Source organism: Ailuropoda melanoleuca, chromosome 6 (assembly GCF_002007445.2).
Source record: "Ailuropoda melanoleuca isolate Jingjing chromosome 6, ASM200744v2, whole genome shotgun sequence".
Lineage (NCBI taxonomy): Eukaryota > Metazoa > Chordata > Mammalia > Carnivora > Ursidae > Ailuropoda > Ailuropoda melanoleuca.
Window position 1 is genome coordinate 29351953 of NC_048223.1, and position 20567 is coordinate 29372519.

General features: G+C 42.0%; 1 protein-coding gene across 1 annotated transcript in view; it reads left to right on the forward strand.

Moving 5' to 3' along the window:
* Positions 1-3389, forward strand: part of ZCWPW2 (zinc finger CW-type and PWWP domain containing 2) — a 137316-nt gene extending 133927 nt beyond the window's left edge. The window contains exon 10 of the mRNA XM_011220965.3: positions 3283-3389. The gene's annotated coding sequence lies outside the window, so the exon portion shown is untranslated. The remainder of the gene's footprint in view (positions 1-3282) is intronic.
* The last annotated feature ends 17178 nt before the right edge of the window (positions 3390-20567 follow it).

The following is a 20567-nucleotide window of genomic DNA, read 5'->3' on the forward strand; positions in this document are numbered from 1 at the left end:
AATGTGCCAGCTTTCGTGTGAGGCACGAGTAACACAACAGTGAACAAGACACACGTGATCTCCACCCCCATGGAACTGACCCTGACTTTGGGCAAGCTGCTTTAGCCTCCCTGTGCCTCACTTTCTTTATCTGAAACTTGGGATGATAGTGATGATGATAATAGTAATAACAATACTAATCTCCCAGAGTGGTTGAACAGAATGCAATGAGGTAAAATGGGGGAAGGCACCTAGCAAAGTCCCTGGCACATTGGATGTTGTGTGAGTATCACTACTATTTTTGTAGTCTAGTTGGGAGGAGAGACCTGTGAAGCAAAAGCCAGAATTCGAAGGTAGAAGAGTGGGCTGGCTGGAGACCAAGAGAGTCATAGGACGATCAAAGCACAGAGGGGAGCAAAGCACGAACCGCAGATACTTTAAGTATCTGAGATACTCAGATACCCGAGTAAGCAGAGCACAGGGGAGGGAGGGTGTGATGGGAAGAATATTGGGCATGAAGGCTGGACCAGGCAGGTTGGGCTTTGCTCAAAGAAAGTCTTACATATCACACCAAAGGGGCCGCCCTTCGTTCAGCAGGAGAGCCAAGTAATGAACAGCGAGGACCCGCGGCATCTCCAAGAGCCAACACCCAAGGGTGCGGGGCGCTGCGACTCGCTTGGAATCAGACCATGGCGCGATTTGCATGCACGGAGCGGGCAGCGGGCAGACACTACAACGGCAGCCGGTGCCCCCCTGTCTGAGGAAATCCGTGCCCTGATGTTAGCTCAGATTGTCAGCTTCCACGGCGAGGGCCTTAGGGTTGCCAGCAGGCAGCCAGGGACTGGAAGGTGAGGTGTCTCAGCGAAGTCTTATTAAACTCTCAGCTGCCTGGGAATAATGCAGCACAGCCGCAGAGTTTTAAATGGCAAAGGGTCTCTGGCTGTCAGAAAGGTTACAGGTAGATACTTTCATTTGTCCTCCATGAAAGCTTAATATCATTTTTTTCTGTTCAAGTCAACTTATAGACCTCATTACTTCAAGTTCATCGGGCAGCTAGCTAGAGCAGACTTTCTGATTTTACTGTGCTTTCAGAATCGTGTTGGAGAAGAGCTAATGCATTTTTAACCAACTTCAGCAATTTGAAGCTCTTTGGTGCTGTAACGTTTTAATACGATTGTCGCTAACTCTCCGAGAGCAGTATCTGTCTGTGTCAAGAGAAATTCCCATTATCGCAGCGTGAGCTCCCGGAGGTAGGGGCTCTGCGCCCTTCCGCTTGTGACCCGCCCATACCATGGCATGGTACCTTGCACGAGTTAGAGCACCTGTTCTATTTTGATATTAATTTTAAACTTTCTGCCAGTCTCGCCTGTTCAAAAATGTTTTCTGATAAGCTCTATACTCAAACACCTTTGGACTGAATCTCAGGTGGTCATTGCTTTTTTTTTCCCCCAGTTCCCCAAACCCTGACAAGCTCTAGCTCTATCCGTTACCGATTGATTGCTACAATGACGCAGGGTAGCGGACGACCGTGAAATGCCAGGGGCAAACAACAAAGCACATTTTTTTAGTGTGGCAAGCTGCAAGGTGCAGCTGACTTGGCTACTCACAGGTGATCTCACTCCTGCGTCTGTGGTCAGCTGCCGGTCTACTTGGGTGCGGCTCCTGCGTTGATCGTGCTAGGCTTATTTATCTGTCGGGGACCAGCTAGCAGTCAGATGATCTAGGGCAGTCTCAGACGGGGAAATGGGGCAGCTCAGCCCTGCTTCATGCATCACCTGTCATCTTCCAACGTGCCAGCCCAGGCATGTTCTCCCGCCAGAGGGACAAGAGTAAGAGAAAATTCCAGTAAGAAAATGCAAATCACCTTACAATTCTGCCAACTACAGATAAATCATTGTTGACATTTAAAAATTTCTACCACCTTATTTCCAAGTAAATATGTACTCTTCAATGCACATATGAAACAATTACATCATTATTTCCGCTGCTTTTTTCCTCAACTGTATATTGTGCACGTATTTCATTGCCGTAAGGTGTTTTTCTACAACATGATTCTTTAATGAGCGCTTAGTATTTCATTGTATTTTTACTCATACAATGAAATACTCCCTTGATAGACATTTAATTTATTTCTGCATTTCCAATGATACAGTTATAGACCACTCTGTCATGAACATCCTTATCATTCCATCGTCATGTACCCTAATTTTTTTTCAAGTCTTTCCTAGAAGAGGAATTGATAAGTCAGATTGTCTACACAGTTGTAAGACTTTTTATGGCTATCATTTATTATCGTCCATCAGAGGTGTATGAGTTTCTCTGCTAGACTGGGGTTTGGTTTCTACTTGGATTTTGTGTTACTTAAAGCAGTGCATTGGGTAATCTCTGTCTTAAGGAACATTGACTAAATGACTACGAGATGGTAGATTTTTTCCCCTAATTCCTTAGAGAGGGATGAAAATTAGCATTAACATAGGCCACAGACTCAGGCTCAAAGTGACTGAGATAAGAATGATGAATCAGGTGATGGGCAGGAGAAAATGTTAAAAGAAACAATGGTCACTTGATTTAGACATTAAATGTCCTTTCAGTCAATTGCTGACATGACAAATACTAGTGGAGAGTCATTGGACTGGAAAAAGCTTTGTGGACTAATAAGTTTAAAAATCTAGGAAGTTACATTCCAATTTGGGCAAGAGTGGGAAAGTCGAGGTGCTTGGGAGAATAACATAAGTTTCTACTGATTTCTTTTATTGAGGTAGTCGTGGCTTTCCCTGGTGTATTATAATCATGATCGGTGAATATTTGATATTAGATTACTTAGCTATTCTAAAAATCTACCTCTCTTATATTAAATTGAAATCGCTTATAATGAGAGCATGAAGACTTCTATTTTCTGTCAACATGTGTGATTATTTTGTGTATTTGTAATTTTTGTTTTTAGTGCCCAGAGAAAAACTGGCTTTGGATGATAGTTCTTGCCCTCCTGCACAAAGTATTTAAATTCATTCAAAAGCAATATTGCTCCAAATTTTTACCTTCCACACAATGGACTCTGAGTACCTCTTTCTCAGGGTCTGGGCTTTATTCATAATCCCTGGGCCTAGCACAGAAAGCAAGGTGCTTAATAAATACTGTTTATAAATGTTCAAACAGGCTTGCCCAGATGAGGATTACATTTGCCATCTGACTTGGCCTTTCTAAGTATGTATTCTCAAACGAGCTTCTCAAAACTGAACCTTGAACGTGTTTATCGTGTAGTACTTAATTACACATGGGCATGTGTGCTTCGTTGTTTTTCAGGTGTGGGAGTTAGTCTCCAAGGTGATCCTTACCTGGTATCCATGCCCTTGCGTGGCCCCCTTCCACACTGAACTGAGCTCACTTGGGTCACCATGAAAATATCTCAAACATGACACATTCTGACCTCTGAGGCTGGATCCTAAGAGACATTGTGGCTTCCACTTTACTCCCTTTTGGGATCCCTCATCTGGAAGAATCCAGCTGCACATCATGAGGACACTCAAGCAGAGGTCCACGTGGTGGGACTGAAGCCTTCTGCCAACACCAGCACTAACCTGACAGCCATGTGAGGGAGCTGTTCTGGAAGAGATCCTCCAGCACCAGTCAAGCCTTCACATGACCACAGCCCAGTATCTCGACTGCGACCTCATGAGACCCTCTGAGCCAGAATGACCCAGCGGAGCACTCCTCAGTTCCTGACCCACAGAAACTGTGTGTGATAATAAATGTTCATTGTTTTAAGTTACTAATGTTTTGGGATAATTTGTTACACAGCAACAGATAGCTGGTATATGTTGTGTGGACGGACAGGCTCTTCTCACCAAACAGATTATAAGCATCTTAAAAAGAAGAATCATATCTTTCATTTCTTGCAGTGACTCACATTGTATTGAGATATTAGTCAAAATAAATGATGTTAATGCTTCACAGTAACCTTCTAGTCTAATCAACAAATATTTAATGCCCACCAGATACTCTTCTAGGAGCTAAGGAAAGCAGTAAACAAAAAGGAACACAGTAAATGCTAGTAGATAAGACATAAAGAAATTAAAAAAAAAAATCGATGTGGACCAGGTCAGTGAAGATATGAAGCTAAGAAGAAAAATCGAAGATGGGGATGTTATTTTATATGTTTGATACAGGGTGTCAGGAAAGCTATCTCTGATAAGACATTGAAGCAGAGAACTATGCATGTGTCTGGGAAGGAGCATCCCAGGCAGAGGAAACCTCAAGTTCAAAGGCCAGGAGACTGGAAGAATGTAGCACATTCTGTAAGACCCACATGGCTAAGGCTGAGTTCACCATTTGTTGCAGATTTCACTAGTTAGCTCATTGTGTTTCTCACCAGTCCAACCACACATTTAAATCTCTCTCAGTGGCGTGGACCCCTCTTTCTCTTGTTTTCTGAATTTGAACTGGGCACTGGATATTGCTGTACTTTAAGCAGACCTATTTATGTAAATGAATCACTATATAAACATGAACATGACTAATGAGTCAAAATAGGCTAATTTTTGTAGCTGGAATGAAGAATTAGAAAATTCGCTGATTGCAATCTTCCTTTCATTACTTCTGCCACTTGAAGCTTTCTGCCTTCGTTAAAGGCATTAGTGCCCACCAATAAATTACATAGCTTTTGTAGTAACACGAATATGTGTGAATGTTTCTGACATTGCAGGAAATAATCAGGCTCAATCAATATATGCTTATCAAGACATTAGGTCTCAAATCGATGAGTAATTAGCTCTCTCAACAGAAGAACAAATAAAACTCTGTTTCCTATATGTTCCTGTCATTCTATGCTGTGAATTTCACCTCTTTTCCCTCTCTTGCTGGAAGAAATACATGTCAGAGTGAATTGAATGATCACTGACTAATGAGTTCTGCTTTGATTACAGCATGTTGGCTATCATAAATAAGTGAAATTGTGTTTTTATTTCATAGACATCTGAATTTTTTTAATCTTGCATTTCACCTCAGATAAACCAGTTTATCTTTAATAGCGAAACACCCCTCTGAAAGACATAATGCAGAACTTAACCCTTCATTTAACATTTTAAATTATCACGTAAACAAGAGCTCCTACATGTTCTCCTATGGCAGCTGTGTTCTCTTGATAGAAAACTGACTGATTTTCTTTCTTGCTTGCTCTCTTTTATAAACATAATCTTGGCAAATTAATGGATTATTTTATTTGTGTTTTAATTCTGAAGAGCAGATTTCATAGAAAGGGAGACATAGGGGAACGCAGGGAGTAGGGTACCAAGAAAGAATGAGAGGAAGCCAGAAAGAGATACAGAAACAGAGATGTAGACAGAAATCCTGTAGTGCACACACACAACAGGCGTGTGCGTGCGTGCATGCGTGTGTGTGGGTGTGAAGGGGGTAGAGAATAGAGCGATTGCCACTGAGATATAACTAGAAAGGAAAAAGGGCAACTATTTAAAGACAGGATTTGTTTGTGGGGGGGAAAAGAGGACGTTACTTAAAGGAAAAAGATTAGTACTAAAAAAATATAATTATGTGTTTTTCTTCTTAAATAAAAATAAGTGGCTATTCAAGTTGCGAGGCAAAATATTAGAAATAACTAAAAGGAAATGCACCTCATAAATAGTTTACCCAGAAACCTACTACTGTACATTTTTAGCAAAGCAAATTAATTTAAAATACTTGAGGACCAGGCATGTGTAGTATCATTTATAATGAATTTTTTTTCTGAGCTCTAAACGTGTTTACTGTATCACATGGGTTGTGAAAACGAGTTCTTTAAATCTCTAGAGAATTTTTTTATTAGCCTAGTCGTGCACAGGCAAAGTATTTTTAAAAAGTATTTCCTTGGTGCATATTTAATTATATGAAGTGTTTAAAACATAGAGACACTTGAATATGGTAATGATTTACCAAAAACATTAACTTTAGTGGAAAGCAAGCAAATGAATTTTAAGAGTAAAGAAGTATTAAGCTTTCTTACAAATGATTTTTTATGGACTGTAATGCCAACGACTTTATAAATTTGACATAAATGTAAACATGCTGAAATCTATTCACATTAAATGCACAATCCTTAAAGACATTTGATTTAAGGATATTAAAACAAATTTTTTGTAGTGACAGAACCTCAAGAATTTGGTTCTCTAAGTAGCAAGTACTTTAAATATATTTATTCTCCAGAGAAATGATTTCTCTAAACAGTAGTTTCAAGAGAATTCAAGAGTGATTTTATTGAAGAGAAAATTTTCAACAATTCTTTAACCATTACAAAATAGGACAACAAATAAACAAACAAACAAAACAAAGCAGTAAATCCTCATAAATATTTTCCCCCAAGGACTCCTTTCTTTTGGAAACTACATTTCAAAGGAAACTTAATCTGTGTGTTCCTGATTCATTTATACACCTCAGAGCCATTTCAAATAACAACACATCTTATGAACCTTTTTATAAGGCTTTTCAGAGATATTTTTCTTTGAACTAGAAAGTCACGTTGTGCAGGCAGTAAATGGAGCTTGGGTGCAGGAGAAAAAGTTAGCTTGGAGTCCACAGAGTTCAAGTGACTCCAAACAAGGTCAAAGCTATTCTTCCAGTCTCAAATGAGATTGAAATAAAGAATAGAAATGTTCACTGTGTGACAGCATTCGTGAGCCAGAGATTTTTAGAAGAAATAAAAAGTTCTCTTGAAACCATTACCTAGCTAAGGCTCAAAACAAATTCTACAGAAAGTAGGCTAAGTTGGAGTTTCTTGAATTTGCTTGCTGTGCATTTTAATACTTTTTTAAATTTAAAGACAAATGTTGAAGAATACATTTTTGAAGCTTGTGTATTTGTATTGCTGGGTGTCTTAGTTGGGGTTTCCCCCAGAATCGGACAAGATTTGGGCTCAGTGGTTTCTTTGGAACAGACAACACCGGACGGTAGGAAGGTGGGGAAGTGACGCAGGGAAGGCAAGGGGCCACTGAAGGTGTGCTACCAACGGGTTACCCTTGGGGGCAACTGGAGCTCAGTTCTGCTGGGTCCTGCTGGAGCTCAGTCCTCCTGAGGCATTGGACACACACCCCAGAGCTGTCCCTGGGAAGGGGCAGGTAGGGTGGAAGCTGGGGTTTTTACAACCAGTTCCTACTGGCCATTGGTTAAGGGCTGCTCATAGAGGATGGTAATTCCCATGCTTCTGGTCTGCTGTGCACACTGGAATGGACGAAGCTGATCAGGATTACACGGGGCCAAGGTGGCGCTGGATGCACAGACAACATCTACTACTCGACACACGTTCTGTTTCATCTCAGAGTACCCACCGTAGGAAGATTATGGTGGAGAATCAAGAAAAGTTTTAGCTAAGGGAGTTTGTCAATTGAATGCTTTTTTCAAGCTAAAGAAAATTCGTGATAGATGTAAATGACAGTTTGAAGGCTTTAATTATCTAAAGTTTAAAAACCAGACTCAATGTGTATTTGCTTTGACACTCCACTTTCCTTTACATGAATGACGATCGCTAACTTTGTTAAACACTTGTCATATGCCTGGCCCTGTGCTATGGGCATAAGCTTATAATAAAGCATTTGATCCTCACAACCACTCTAGGAAATGGGCGCTGCTATTTTCTGTGTTTTACAGATGAGAAGACCGCCACACACAAGGTTCTGTAACTTGCCCGACCTTGCAGCGGGGCGGGGGTTCCAATTCCATCTGGCTCCAGAGCGGTGGTCTTCAGCACGACACATACGGTGTTGCTAGATAATCTAGGGTACATGGTTCTCCCATTCTGCCTTCTTCTTTCACTATTTGAAGCCATGTGATTCTTAACCATACTAATGCCCGTGACTAGAGATGGATGCAGACCCAGTACGCCTTGGCCCTCGACCTTGCAAGTGGTTGCTTTGGAGTTAGCGCTCTGCAGCCATCTGCAGCCATCTGCAGAGCTCATCAGGGCTGGTGGCTCATTGTTGCCTAAAATGCAAGTGCCCACACTGCTTACTTCTCATCTGCGGACGGGCTTTCCCAGCGACCTCTGGGCCTGTCCATGGGCTAACATGGCACATCAGTGCCTTTTCCCTCTCATCTCAGTGGAGGAGCCTCATGACGAAGTGATTTTTGGAACATGTATTCTTTCTGTACCCTGACTTTCACCACGTTTTCAGTCTTTTAGAACTCATGGTTATCTGGAAGTCAGACGAAACTTAAAAAAATAAACTTAGAGGGTCAGGTGGCTGGCTCGGTCAGTAGAGCGTGCGACTCTTGATCTCAGGGTTGCGAGTTCGAGCCTCACGTTGGGTATAGAGACGCTTAAAAAGAAAATCTTTAAAAGAAATAAGTAAGAAAGTTATACAACAGAAAACACCTTTGGAGCCAAATAAAGGGTGAACATGTGAGTGGTTCAAAACATGCGAAATCACACACACACCCAACAGATTATAAAGTTGTGGGTGAGGTCACCTCTTCATTGGCCTTAGCATGAGTGAAATTAACACTGGTTTCATCTACACATAGTGCACGATTCAGATTTGTTTCATATGATTCTTCATGAACAGAAATTGTTTAACAAATTGGTTCGCATGTCTTTGTCTAAAACATCACTCCTTATAGCATATTTATTCATATTTTTTAAGTGAAAAATTGTTATATGTCCCTAAAACGGAGATAGGTTACAGAGAAGCCATTATAAGAAAAGTGGCATAGCTTTCCGAGAGTTACTGACTTAAGTGAGGTGAGTCTATGCATTTGCTTTCCAGTTGATAGGAGGATAAATAAAAATCTGGCATGAAGGGACCTCCATTTATCATGCATTTTTTTAAAGTGCACTTTTTTTCTGGTGCACTTTTCAATTGTTTGGTTTGTGTTTTTTTTTTAAACACTAAGTCCTTCTTTAAATTAACAGTCAAAATTTCTTTTGGTCTCAAATGCATTATTGCAAACAAACTAAAGTGTGAATGCATGGAATTCAAAGTGGGAAATATTTATTCTTATAAAAAAGGAAAATGTGCTTTTTTAAAGTGGCCAAGAGGTCGAACTTAATTTTGTATTCTAAAAAGAGAATAAGGTGATTCCCTAAAATGACAGAGTGGTGAGTTTTACCCCAAGCTCCAGAAAAGCTGTTTTTCAAATATTATTTCAAGGCCTCATAATACAATGTAGGGAGAAATAAAGAGGTGAACACAAGCAGACCCTGTTCTGGAAGGAAAAATCATCCTAGTTATTAAATTCTTGAAAAGAGTAAACAAAAATGGTATCGCTTTTCCCCAGGATTTTATGAGAGTAGTTTACTTGGATTTTAAAGGTTGTGACAAGGCTTTCAAATGAAGCCTGTGACAGGCTCATGTCTACACAAGCCACGTGAAGCATCCAGAGGACACAGAGCAGCTGCCCTTCTGAGTACAAAGGACCAGGTCCCAACTTGTCCAAGGAAATAACCTTTTATAAGAGGACATGCATGCCCAGCGATCATATTTTGCCACAATATGTTGGTTATGAACGTCAATTCTGTGCTGAGGGGGAAAACTGAGTTGTGAAAATTTCCAGAAATAAATGGACAGGCAGCAGAGATAAAGGCAGTGGTTTGTTCTTAATATCATCTACCTTTCTTGATTGCTGACATTGTATTTGGAACTGAGTGAGATGTTGAATAATCCGCAGTGCAAGGAGATACAGGTTTAAGGAGGAATCACGCACAGTGCTTGACCTGGGAAGATGGCCCAGCAGTGGCAGACAACTTGAGAAAGGTTTTCTGGCCCCTGAACACAGAAAATTATGTTCTATGAGATTATACTGTATCTTTTCCAGCTATTCGCCCCTCTTGGGAATCTGGAACTGGAAACAGAGAAGCAGAAATTAGGAGCTGCAGTGGATTAATGGAAAGTGTTTGTAAAAAGGTCCATAAACTTGAATTGTGGGGCTCCAGGATCTGCCTAATTCCTGTTGTATGAGTTAGCTATTGCTATGTAACAAATTATCCCCAAACTCAGTGGCTTTTGTTAGTGTGATGCACACATTTGTGAGTTGTCTGAGCTGCATTTGGGTTCACTCATGCATCGTGGTGTTGGCTGCGGGCTCTGATTTTGATTGGGACAACTCTATTCCATTTCTCTTACCCACTCACGGGGCAGAGAACCAGCTCAGGCTTGTTCTTCTTATGGCACAAGCACAAGAGAACGAGCGGAAACACAGAAGTTTCTTTGAAGAGTAGGCTTGGAATTTGCATACTGTTATTTCCGTCTCATTCAATTTGTCCAGAATAAGTTATGTGGCCGAGCGGAGATATGAAGGTAGGGAGATAGATTCTGCCTCTTTAGTGAGAGGAATGTCGAGTTCACGTGACACATGGAGGAGCAACAGTTCTCCTGTAATCCAGGACATCCCAAAGCATACGCTCCGAGTTCAGCTTTTATTCAAATCCTGAAACCCCTTCTTTAACTCCATCCAAGTCCCTGCCGGCTATCTTCCTTGGGGAAGTCCATCCCCCAGGACATTCCAACAATGTTGCCTATTTCCATGTCCAAATCAGGTACCTCCTTGTACCACCATGTCCTTAAACTCGGAGAAGTGGTTTGTTGGGCTGGGACATTTCATTTGGTGGTAGTTTCTCCAGGGCTGAAGATGACAGTGGAATATGCCTGATCAGGGCTAGCTTTATCTGCCTAGAGGAAGGGGGACCTTTTAATGATTGACATACAGGTGTCACATAAGTCATAATAGCCTTGGCTTACTTCATTCTTCTTTGGTGATAATCCTAATGCTGGGTGGTTTTCTTCCAAATTAGTGCAAGCTATGGATGCCTTGTGGTTCCCCTACTCTCCTTGTATTTTGGTGCAAGCCTGTTTTCCTTTAGAATGTTAACTCCACTTATTTCGTAAGTGTACTTGAATTTGAGCATACTAATATATTTTGTTCTCAATTTTACTGTCCATCTCTAGCTGAGACCGACTCTGGTTACTTATATGCAAAAGGATCTTAGCTAATACCCTAACCTAAGAAATAGTGCAAAGAAGCACCAGGATTGCTTAATCAACATGGCAGCTCTATCTGCAAAAGTAAAAAAAAAAAAATGCCCAAGTAGTCTTGGCTGTATTAGCAGCATCAGGCAATTACGGAATCTGCTGCAATAAATGGCCAAGGTTATGGCACACATAAAGTTTAATTTGCATTCTGAATATTACAATGTGTTCACTGAGAATGCAAAGCAGGCTCTGCAGGATGTGAGCACCTAATTACGGTGCATTTCAGGATTTCTTTGGTTTATGCTAAGGCAAGAGGGAATGACTTGCTGGTGTGTGGTTGGCCTCAACCTTCGCCTCCTTCAGCAGGACATAGAGAGCATTGAAGCAGATGGTCCTCGTGGGCTACGCTTGGAGTAGACGGAATCACCAGATGGTCTGATGTAAATTGTGACGAGGTGGTACTGCAGCCAATCGGATTATCTGGGTCATTCTGGGGATTAATGGAGATAGCCAGAAGATTGATTAGGTTGCCATGATCGGAACCTGCTGGTAAGAGGATGAAAATGATTTAGCCAATTGCACCAAATGTGTTATTCCAAGACACCCAGTGAGAAGCTGAGCTGGCATTGTGCAGAGACTCTGAAACCAGACGAGGATCTCATTGCTAGAGAACTAAAACATAGAGGAAATCATATTTCCAGGTCAACAAAATGTACAGGAATCACAGTTTTGCAGGGGAAATAGCCCAAAACACTTTCACACAGCTTCCTCATGCTCACCTATCATGCATATGTCAGTGGGCAAGGAGGGGAGGCCAGGGCTCTGACTTATGTTGATAAACTTCTCTGCTTGATTGCATAAATCTCCTACTCTTCTTTTCCCGTTCCTGGGCATCTCCCACATGTCAAGGTTTACAATGAACCAATGTAGGAGCAACCCGTTGAAACTTGCATTTGTACAAGTAGGGGTTTCCTTCCAGTCTGTTTGCCTGTGCCACATCTAACGGCTCTATCATGACCACTAGCATGATGGCCTCAGACTTAGAAAATCAAAGAGAGGGGCGCCTGGGTGGCTCAGTTGTTAAGCGTCTGCCTTTGGCTCAGGGCGTGATCCCAGGGTCCTGGAGTCGAGCCCCACATCAGGCTCCTTTGCTGGGAGCCTGCTTCTTCCTCTCCCACTTCCCCTGCTTGTGTTCCCTCTCTCACTGGCTGTCTCTCTCTCTGTCAAATAAATAAATAAAATCTTTTAAAAAAAATCAAAGGGAATTCCTTTTTGATGAAATGAGGTGGAATTTAAGGACACCAGGAGAGTATGAGAGAAAGAGTGAAAGGCTGGCCAGTTTCACCACCCGTTATTCCCTAAAAATGCAGTGCCGAGCCAACCAGACCTAACCTCAAAAGACACTGATATGACCCCAATAGAAGGTGAAGGTCAGTTGTCTAATGCTCCAGAACCTTAAGACTGGCTCAGCCAACTCAATCCTGCATGTGAAGGTGGGACAGGGAAACAGAAGGCAGTGATGCTTCCTAACGGAGGCTGAGGTTCTGATCACCACAGTTGAGCAATCCAAAGGGGGAGCTGCCCTGGCCCTTTCTATTGCATCGCCGAGGGCAAGAGCAGGGACTAGCTGTGACCTCCGGAGCTGTATTAACTCATTTGAGATGCTTATGAACAAGATTTTAAAAATTCCCCCTCATTTCCTTAGTAAGTGAGTGGCATATTTTTTTTCTTAGAGGGGTTTTTGGCGAGGAATCTTAACTGTGGCTATCTTATGTGTAACAAGGCAAAATACACACAATAGCAAACAAATAAAAAAAGCCTATGTAAAAAAATGTATGAAGCAGACTAAGCAATTTAAAATTATTATTACACTATCACTAAGAGAAAATATAGCATAGGAAGAAGACAATAAAAATTATCCGTTATCTTTTTGAGGAATCTCCATACTGTCTCCCAGAGTGGCTGCACCAGCTTGCATTCCCACCAACAGTGTAAAAGGGTTCTCCTTTCTCTGCATCCTTGCCAACATCTTCAGTTTCCTGACTTGTTAATTTTAGTCATTCTGACCTGTGTGGGGTGGTATCTCGTCGTGGTTTTGATTTGCATTTCCCTGATGCCTAGTGATGTTGAGCATTTTTTCTTCTGTCCATTGGCCATTTGTATGTCTTCTTTGAAGAAATGTCTGTTCATGTCTTCTGCCATTTCTTGACTGGATTTTTTGTTTTTTGGGGTGTTGAGTTTGGTAAGTTTTTTTTATAGATTTTGGATAGTAGCCTATTATCTGATATGTCATTTGCGAATAATCTTCTCCCATGCTGTAGGTTACCTTTTAGTTTTGTTGTTTCCTTTGTTGTGCAAAAGCTTCTTATCCAGATGAAGTCCCAATAGTTCATTTTTGCTTTTGTTTCTCTTGCCTTTAGAGACAAGTCTAGCCAGAAGTTGCTGCAGCTGAGGTCAAAAAGGTTACTGCCTGTGTTCTCTTCTAGGATTTTGATGGATTCCTGTCTCCTAGTTAGGTCTTTCACCCTATGACCCAGGAATTGCACTAGTAAGTATGTATCCAACCGATACAAACATAGTGATTTGAAGGGGCACATGCATCCCAATGTTTATAGCAGCAATGTCCACAATAGCCAAAATATGGAAAGAGCCTAGATGTCCATCGACAGATGACTGGATAAAGAAGATGTGGGGTGTGTGTGTGTATGTGTGTGTGTAGTGGAATATTACTCAGCCATCAAAAAGAATTAGATCTTGCCATTTGCAACCATATGGATGGAATTAGAGAGTATTATACTAAGCGAAATAAGTTAGAGAAAGACAAATACCATATGATTTCACTACTATGTGGAATTTAAGAAACAAAACAGATGAACATAGGGGAAGGGAAGGGAAAATAAAATAAGTTAAAAGCAGAGAGGGAGGCAAACCATCAGAGACTCTTAACTGTAGGAGACAAACTGAGGGTTGCTGAAGGAGAGGTGGGTGGGGGGATGGGGTAACTGGGTGATGGGCATGAGGGAGGGCACTTCATGTAATGAGCGCTGGGTGTTACATGCAACTTATGAATCACTAAATTCTACCCTGAAACCAATAATAAGTCACTATATGTTAACTAAATTGAATTTAAATAAAAAATTTTAGGGGCGCCTGGGTGTGGCTTAGTACTTAAGCGTCTGCCTTGGCTCAGGTCATGATCCCAGGGTCCTGGGATTGAGCCCCACATTGGGCTCCCTGCTCAGCGAGGAGTCTGCTTCTCTCTCTCCCTCTGTGTGCGCTCATGCTCTCTTGCTCTCTCTCTCAAATAAATAAAATCTAAAAAAAAAAAAAAAAATTTAAATTATCCATTATTCCCTACTTGGATGAGGGTATCTTTCCTTCTGGTCATTTTTTTTTTGGGGTGTGAACAAATAATTTTATAAAAAATTGTATCACTATACACATGCACACATATCACATATGTTTTTCCATTTAATATTACATGATAATCTTTCCCTCATATCATTCGTCTTTAAAATGACATAATTTTGATGGCTCTGCTATAACTTATGTAACTTCTTCCTATTCTTTTAATTGTTTATAATAGGGAACGTGTTTTTGTGGGTTTTTAAAAAATATTTATTTATTTATTTTGGAGAGAGGGAGCATGAGCGGAAGGGGCAGAGGGAGGGGGAGAGAGAACTGCAAACAGACTCTACGCTCAGTGTGGAGGCCAGTACACTGTTCGATCTTATGACCCTGAGATCACGACCTGATCAAAAACCAAGAGTATGTTTCACCGACTATAACACCCAGGCACCCCCGTAGGGAACATGTTTTGCTTTGTTTTGTTTTTTTAAATTTTATTTCTTTATTTGACAGAGAAAGAAAGGCAACGAGAGAGGGAATGCAAGCAGGGAGAGTGAGAGAGGGAGACATAGGCTTCCCGCTGAGTAGGGAGCCTGATGTGGGGCTCGATCCCAGGATCCTTGGATCATGACCTGAGCTGAAGGCAGACGCCTAATGACTGAGCCACCCAGGCACCCCAGAACATGTTTTTATGCTCATGAATAAGATTGAATGAACATCTAATTATATAAATGTGTAATTATCTGTTTTTCAGTTAATTTTTTAGCTGTTTGATTAAAGGATTCTAATTTAATTTATAATGCAGAGATAAAAGTCATCAGGGACACAACAGTGGTGAGAGATAGACCCAAAGATACCTGTGGACTCCAGCATGCCCCACTTTTCCCCACTCCACATACTGTTCGTGGACTACAGGCCACTGACTAGCTATCGGCCCAGGCCCACCACCAAATACTCGACCCCCTCATTGTGATCCCAGCCCCACTGTGGGATGTGCCTGCTAGGTCCTCTCATCCATCTGTGCCATGGTCACTGTTACTGATGTTCCTCTGGTCCTCTGATGTCGCTTTTCCAGACCTTTGCTTCTCTAGGTCTTCCCACAGTTCTGGAAGATCTCATTGGCTTTAGTAATTCTTTATTCCGCAATAGTCATGCGAGTTCGGCTTCCTTGATTGACTCCTGCTGATTCAGGCAGTTTACCTCTGGATGCTTCAATATCCTCATATGTAAAGTGAAATGAATAATAATGCTCATGTCATCAGAAGTTAATTATGTGTTTCAAGGTATGTTTGGAATGGTGCCTGGTTTATAAAAAGGGCTCAACAAATCCAAGCTTTCATTTTATCACCATCATCATCGCCATCATCATCACCTCCTAGCTGCCCAGGTACCTGCTTTAGGTTTGTAATTTAAGCCAAGCATGAATCTTAGCTTTTTTTCTTGATTTCAACAAAAACCCACCCACAGAAACATTTGTAAAGCATAGTAAATTTTACTGGGCAGGCGTGGGAGGATGTGAAGGAGGATTTTATATGGTACTATTGAAAACAACTCCAACTTGAAGAGCCAGGTTTCTTATTCTTGATTTTTTCCTGCTGCCACTGGGTGCTCTCCCTGGTTCTTTACCTAATGGACCCCAAATGCTTGCCCCTTTCAGGTTGTTCTCCTTTTCCCAGCACTTCTCATCCTCAAGTCTGTTTTCTCCTCCTCTTTCCCAAGAGCAAACCCTACTTTTTCTAATTCCACCCTGCAGAGCAGCTTGGCCTTGGCTTTGTTTCTTGACCTACTGTCGTGGTTCTCAACCAGGAGCAATTTTGATCTCCAGGGGGCATGTGGCAATGTCTGCAGACATATTTGGTTGCCACAGCCAGGGATGATACTGGCACCGACCGGGTGAAACCCAGGGACGCCGCTAACCATGCTGCAATGAGCAAGACAGCTCCCACCCCTACCGAAGAATTGCCCAGGGTAAAGTGTCAAAAGTGCTGAGATTCAGAAACCTTGAGCTACTGCAATAGCCATGTTCTTGCAGCCTTGCTGTGGCCCCAGTTAGTTTACCAAGCTTGTTTTCTGAAGAAAGACACTTCTCTCCCCGTGAGGAATTTTGGAAAGGGAATATATTTCCAACTGGGCACCCGGTGATGCCAGATGTGCTCCAGCCCCTCAGCTATCAAGTTAGCTTCTAGAACTGTGCTGTCCACTTGGTACACATGGTTAGGAATTCACTAAAATTAAACAAAGGTAAAAATTCAGTTCCTCAAAAAAATTCAGTTCCTCAGTCATACAAGCCACATATCAAGTGGCTACCAGATTGCACAGCACAGATATAGGACATTTCCATCACCCAAAAAGTTCTGTTGGACAGTGCTACTGTGGAACTTCTGATATATACCCTTTCTCTCTGGATCCCTGGACCGCTCTCATCGCTATCTTGTTCACTTCTATAGACCACCTTGTTCTTGATGATCCAAGGTGGCAAACCATGGCTGGTCTTGCCCCAATATGAAAGCCAGCCGAACGTCTATTTCTAGGAAAGGCATTGTGTCTCAGGTGTGAGGAAAGTATTCAAAGACGCTGAGAGTCTTTGAAAGGAATGTAAGGCACTTTTCTTCTCCAAGGATCCACAGCACCTAGCGTAGTTTGGTGTGCGATCAGCCTTTAAGAAATAATTGTTCAATGAGTAAGTGAACTAATTACTTTATCGGTGCAGATTCTAACAAGCTCCGTATCGGTGTGTTGGCCTGCATCTTGGGTACTCTAAGCCTACTCGGAGTGGCCCTCACGTTGGTTTCATGTAGCTGAAAGTTACATGGCAGTGTGGCGTAATGAACAGATGATGGGAGTTTGCATTTGAAGTCTCGAATTCCAGTCCCTTCCCAGCAAGGTGACCTTGATCGCTTAACCTCTGGAGCCTCTGTTTCCTCCTCCTCAAGCCAGGGATTGAATTTTTGACTTCTCCACCTCCAGGGGTTTTGTGAAGCATGAATAAGGTAGCATGTGTGCTGGCACTTGGTAGAATGTAGACAGCACTGAGTTTTAGTTCTCTTTGTGATCCACGGTCTGTGGTCCTGGTTAGAATTAGCAGGGACCATATATTTCTTTCCACGATAGAACTCTAGCTTTCAGGCTCATGGTAATGTTGGTTTATCTTACTGCTGAAAAGATTCTTAGTTACCTGGAACTTATTCTCTGGCCCTCTGGCCCTTCCTTTATTAAAAAAAAAAAAAAAGAGTCTAGTTCACGGGATTTTGTGAAGGAAGAGCTAAGGAATGCCATAGATGCCAAGTAATGACAACGGGCTCCTCTCCAGGGCTCAGTGTCCGTGAATTTCACCACAGCAGTCTCTTCCACTTCCTCTTCAGCTGGCATTTACTGCCACACCTGATGACATCCTGGTCTCATCTTCGGAGAGCGGTGTAACACAAGTTAACACTTTTGTCATTATCCATTGAGCTGATTTTGAGATTCCTTGGAGGGTTTAAAAGCAAGAGCATCTGGATCCAGTCATAGCAGGCACTCCTTTGGAAACACGCTCTTCGGAAAGAGCTAATAAGGTTACATCCAGGTCTACCCTGAAATTCATCAGCAGCTGCTGCAGCCCCACCTCATTTTGGGGGCGTCCAAGTTTAGGGCTTTCTACTATGAGACTTTCAAGTTGTAAGCATTATTTCTACAGCATATATATCCAGCCCCTGGCTCTGAGTGCAGCGCTCTTTATTTCACTTTATTTCTACTCATCTCTACCTTTCAAGGTCTCTTTCTTTCTTCTCTTCTTCCCTGGACCCTTCCACTACTCTTTTTCCTTCCATACAGGAAGAGAATGATAAAAAGTTGAAATTGGAAGGGACCTAAAGGATTCTCTAGGCTCAAACACTCCACAGTACTTGAATCTGTGCTTGAAGCAAATATTATGTCATATCAATTATCTTAGAGTTAATACAAATGGTTCTAATGATCTTATAACTTAGTTTTTACTCCCCAATGAAACAGACATGGGTTGTACCCTCTTGATCTCTTTCAACCCTTAACATAGTCCTAGGTATTTGTTTTGGTTTGGATTGCTTTCAGCTGCATGTTAACAGAAAATTGAATAACAAAGATTTAAACATGTAAGGTTATAACTTCTCCTATAACAAGAGGTCTCAGAGGTGGCCCAGTGCTCTTGGTGGTTCCGTGGGTCAGTGATGGGGGGCAGCCGCAAAGTCTTTGCTATGGATCTCTTTGCTGTAGCAGATGCCAAGGGGCACCATAATAGCATTTAAGGCAAGAAGAGAGCAATTGCAATCTGTTACTTGTTATCAGGAGGACAGCACCCTCTCCAGACAACTTCCATTAACTTTATGCTTATATCTCGCTGGCTAACTTGATCATGCTATCCTTTTGCAGTTGCAACATTGGCTAGGAAAACAGAAAATGGGATTGCCATGTTTCGTGTATCCCAACAACAATCCGTATCCTGGACCTAGGCTTACTGCCTCTACTCAAAATATTAGGGTTCTGATAACCAGGAGAAAAGGGGGGATGGCTATTAAGAGGACTACCGTCATAGGCTGTATTCTTCCAGAAGCTGCTCATGAGACAAGGTTGCAAGGAAGAGGGCTGGTTTATTTAGCAGGTGATCCCAGGAAGCACTGGCATGGAACGGGGAAGCAAGAAAAGAGAGAGAAGGTGACTGATGAAGTAAGTGTATATCAATGAAAAGGGTAGTGCCGTAGGCAATTGAGGCTCATTCCTAGTCAGGACACCAGCATCGGACATGCCTCAGAGCTGTCAGACCTGAGAGACTGAGAAGCTGGGGCATTTATCCACCCATCACTACCCACCATTGGTTGAGAGCTGCTCCCAGGGCCAGTAACTTCCCAGTAGCTCCCAGCCTACCCCGTGTAAGGACTAAGTACATCCCTCAAGCAGAGCCTCAGATGCTTGTGATGAGAAGCCATCCATGTAGTGGGGACTGGTGAGTGTCCAGGGATATGTACAGGGTCTTCTAAACTGTCATCAGTGTCTGTCACAGTACTTACGAGGCACTCAATAAATACTTTATTTCAATGAACATTTATTGAGTACTTACCACTTGCAAGGACTGTGCAAGTTATTTACTAATTGATTTGTTCTTAGGCAGGATTTCTTGATATAAATAAAATAAAACAAGTGGTATTTGCACTCAGATCTTGGTAATTGTAAAGCGCACTTGCTTGGAAGCTTCAGTCCTTCCCCCTTCCCTATTCAACACTGGCATGTAAACTTCTTGTTCCTATCAAAGGACCCAGTCAGTCCTAGAACATCTTGTCACTGCACATAGTGCAGTTCTTAGGAAACAAGTTGTTTTATTTAATGAAATGTTTAGCGTTTCCGAGTTCTACTTTGTCCTTAAGAGCATTTACTAAATAGTCCATTAGTTGCTTGAAAGAATGAATGCCTCTTTTTCTATGCCAGAGCAGTGATTTACTGCCATGAGCTATCTGGCATTATAACCATCATTGTTCTTTTCTTAATAATTAAAATCAGGAAGTGACTGCCATGAATGTCCGTCTTGGCTTTAATCCTAAGGAGTTATTCTTAGTGACTACAGCAGCAGGAATATAATCAGCCTACCATCTGAGGCTGGTTTGCGTCAGTGTGGGGCTCTCTTGTGCCCGTGAATTGAGTCTGCTGCTGGTGCCATGATGGTTTGGTTCTCAAGTTCTTTTGCTTTCTTTTTCTCTGACTTCATCCTCCTGCTCTCATTGATAACTGATTCAGCAGACACGTCAGTGGGCACTAATGCCTCTCTAGCATCTGTCCCATCCCTTTTCTGTTGTGGCAGACATGCGATGTGGTGACACTGACCACCCCCTCTACACCCACCTACCCACACACACGCACACACACAGATTCAGGGACAGGACATGACTGGCTTGCATCAGTTAGACTATCTTATTATGTTGGCCATGGTGATTAGTTCATGGGAAGGTATGTGACGTAATTTAGTCTAATACGTGTGGAGCTAGCCAGAGGACAAAGCTTATACAGCAGAGAGAGACAGATCCAAGAGAATAGAATGAAATCAAGTTTCTATGGGCCCATCTTTACTGAAACAAATAGCTTGTTACTTTTTTTCTGGTTATAGCCTTGAATTGAGCCTACATTTCACTATTGATCCCCCCCCCTTTTTTTCCACTAGATTCCAACTCTGGACTCCAGTCATCTAATACCCATTGTCTAGCCCTCTTAAAATGTGACCAGTGCTTAGCCATGGAAGGAGCCCGTTATTCAGCTTACTAAGACTTTTTTAGACATAGGAATTTACTG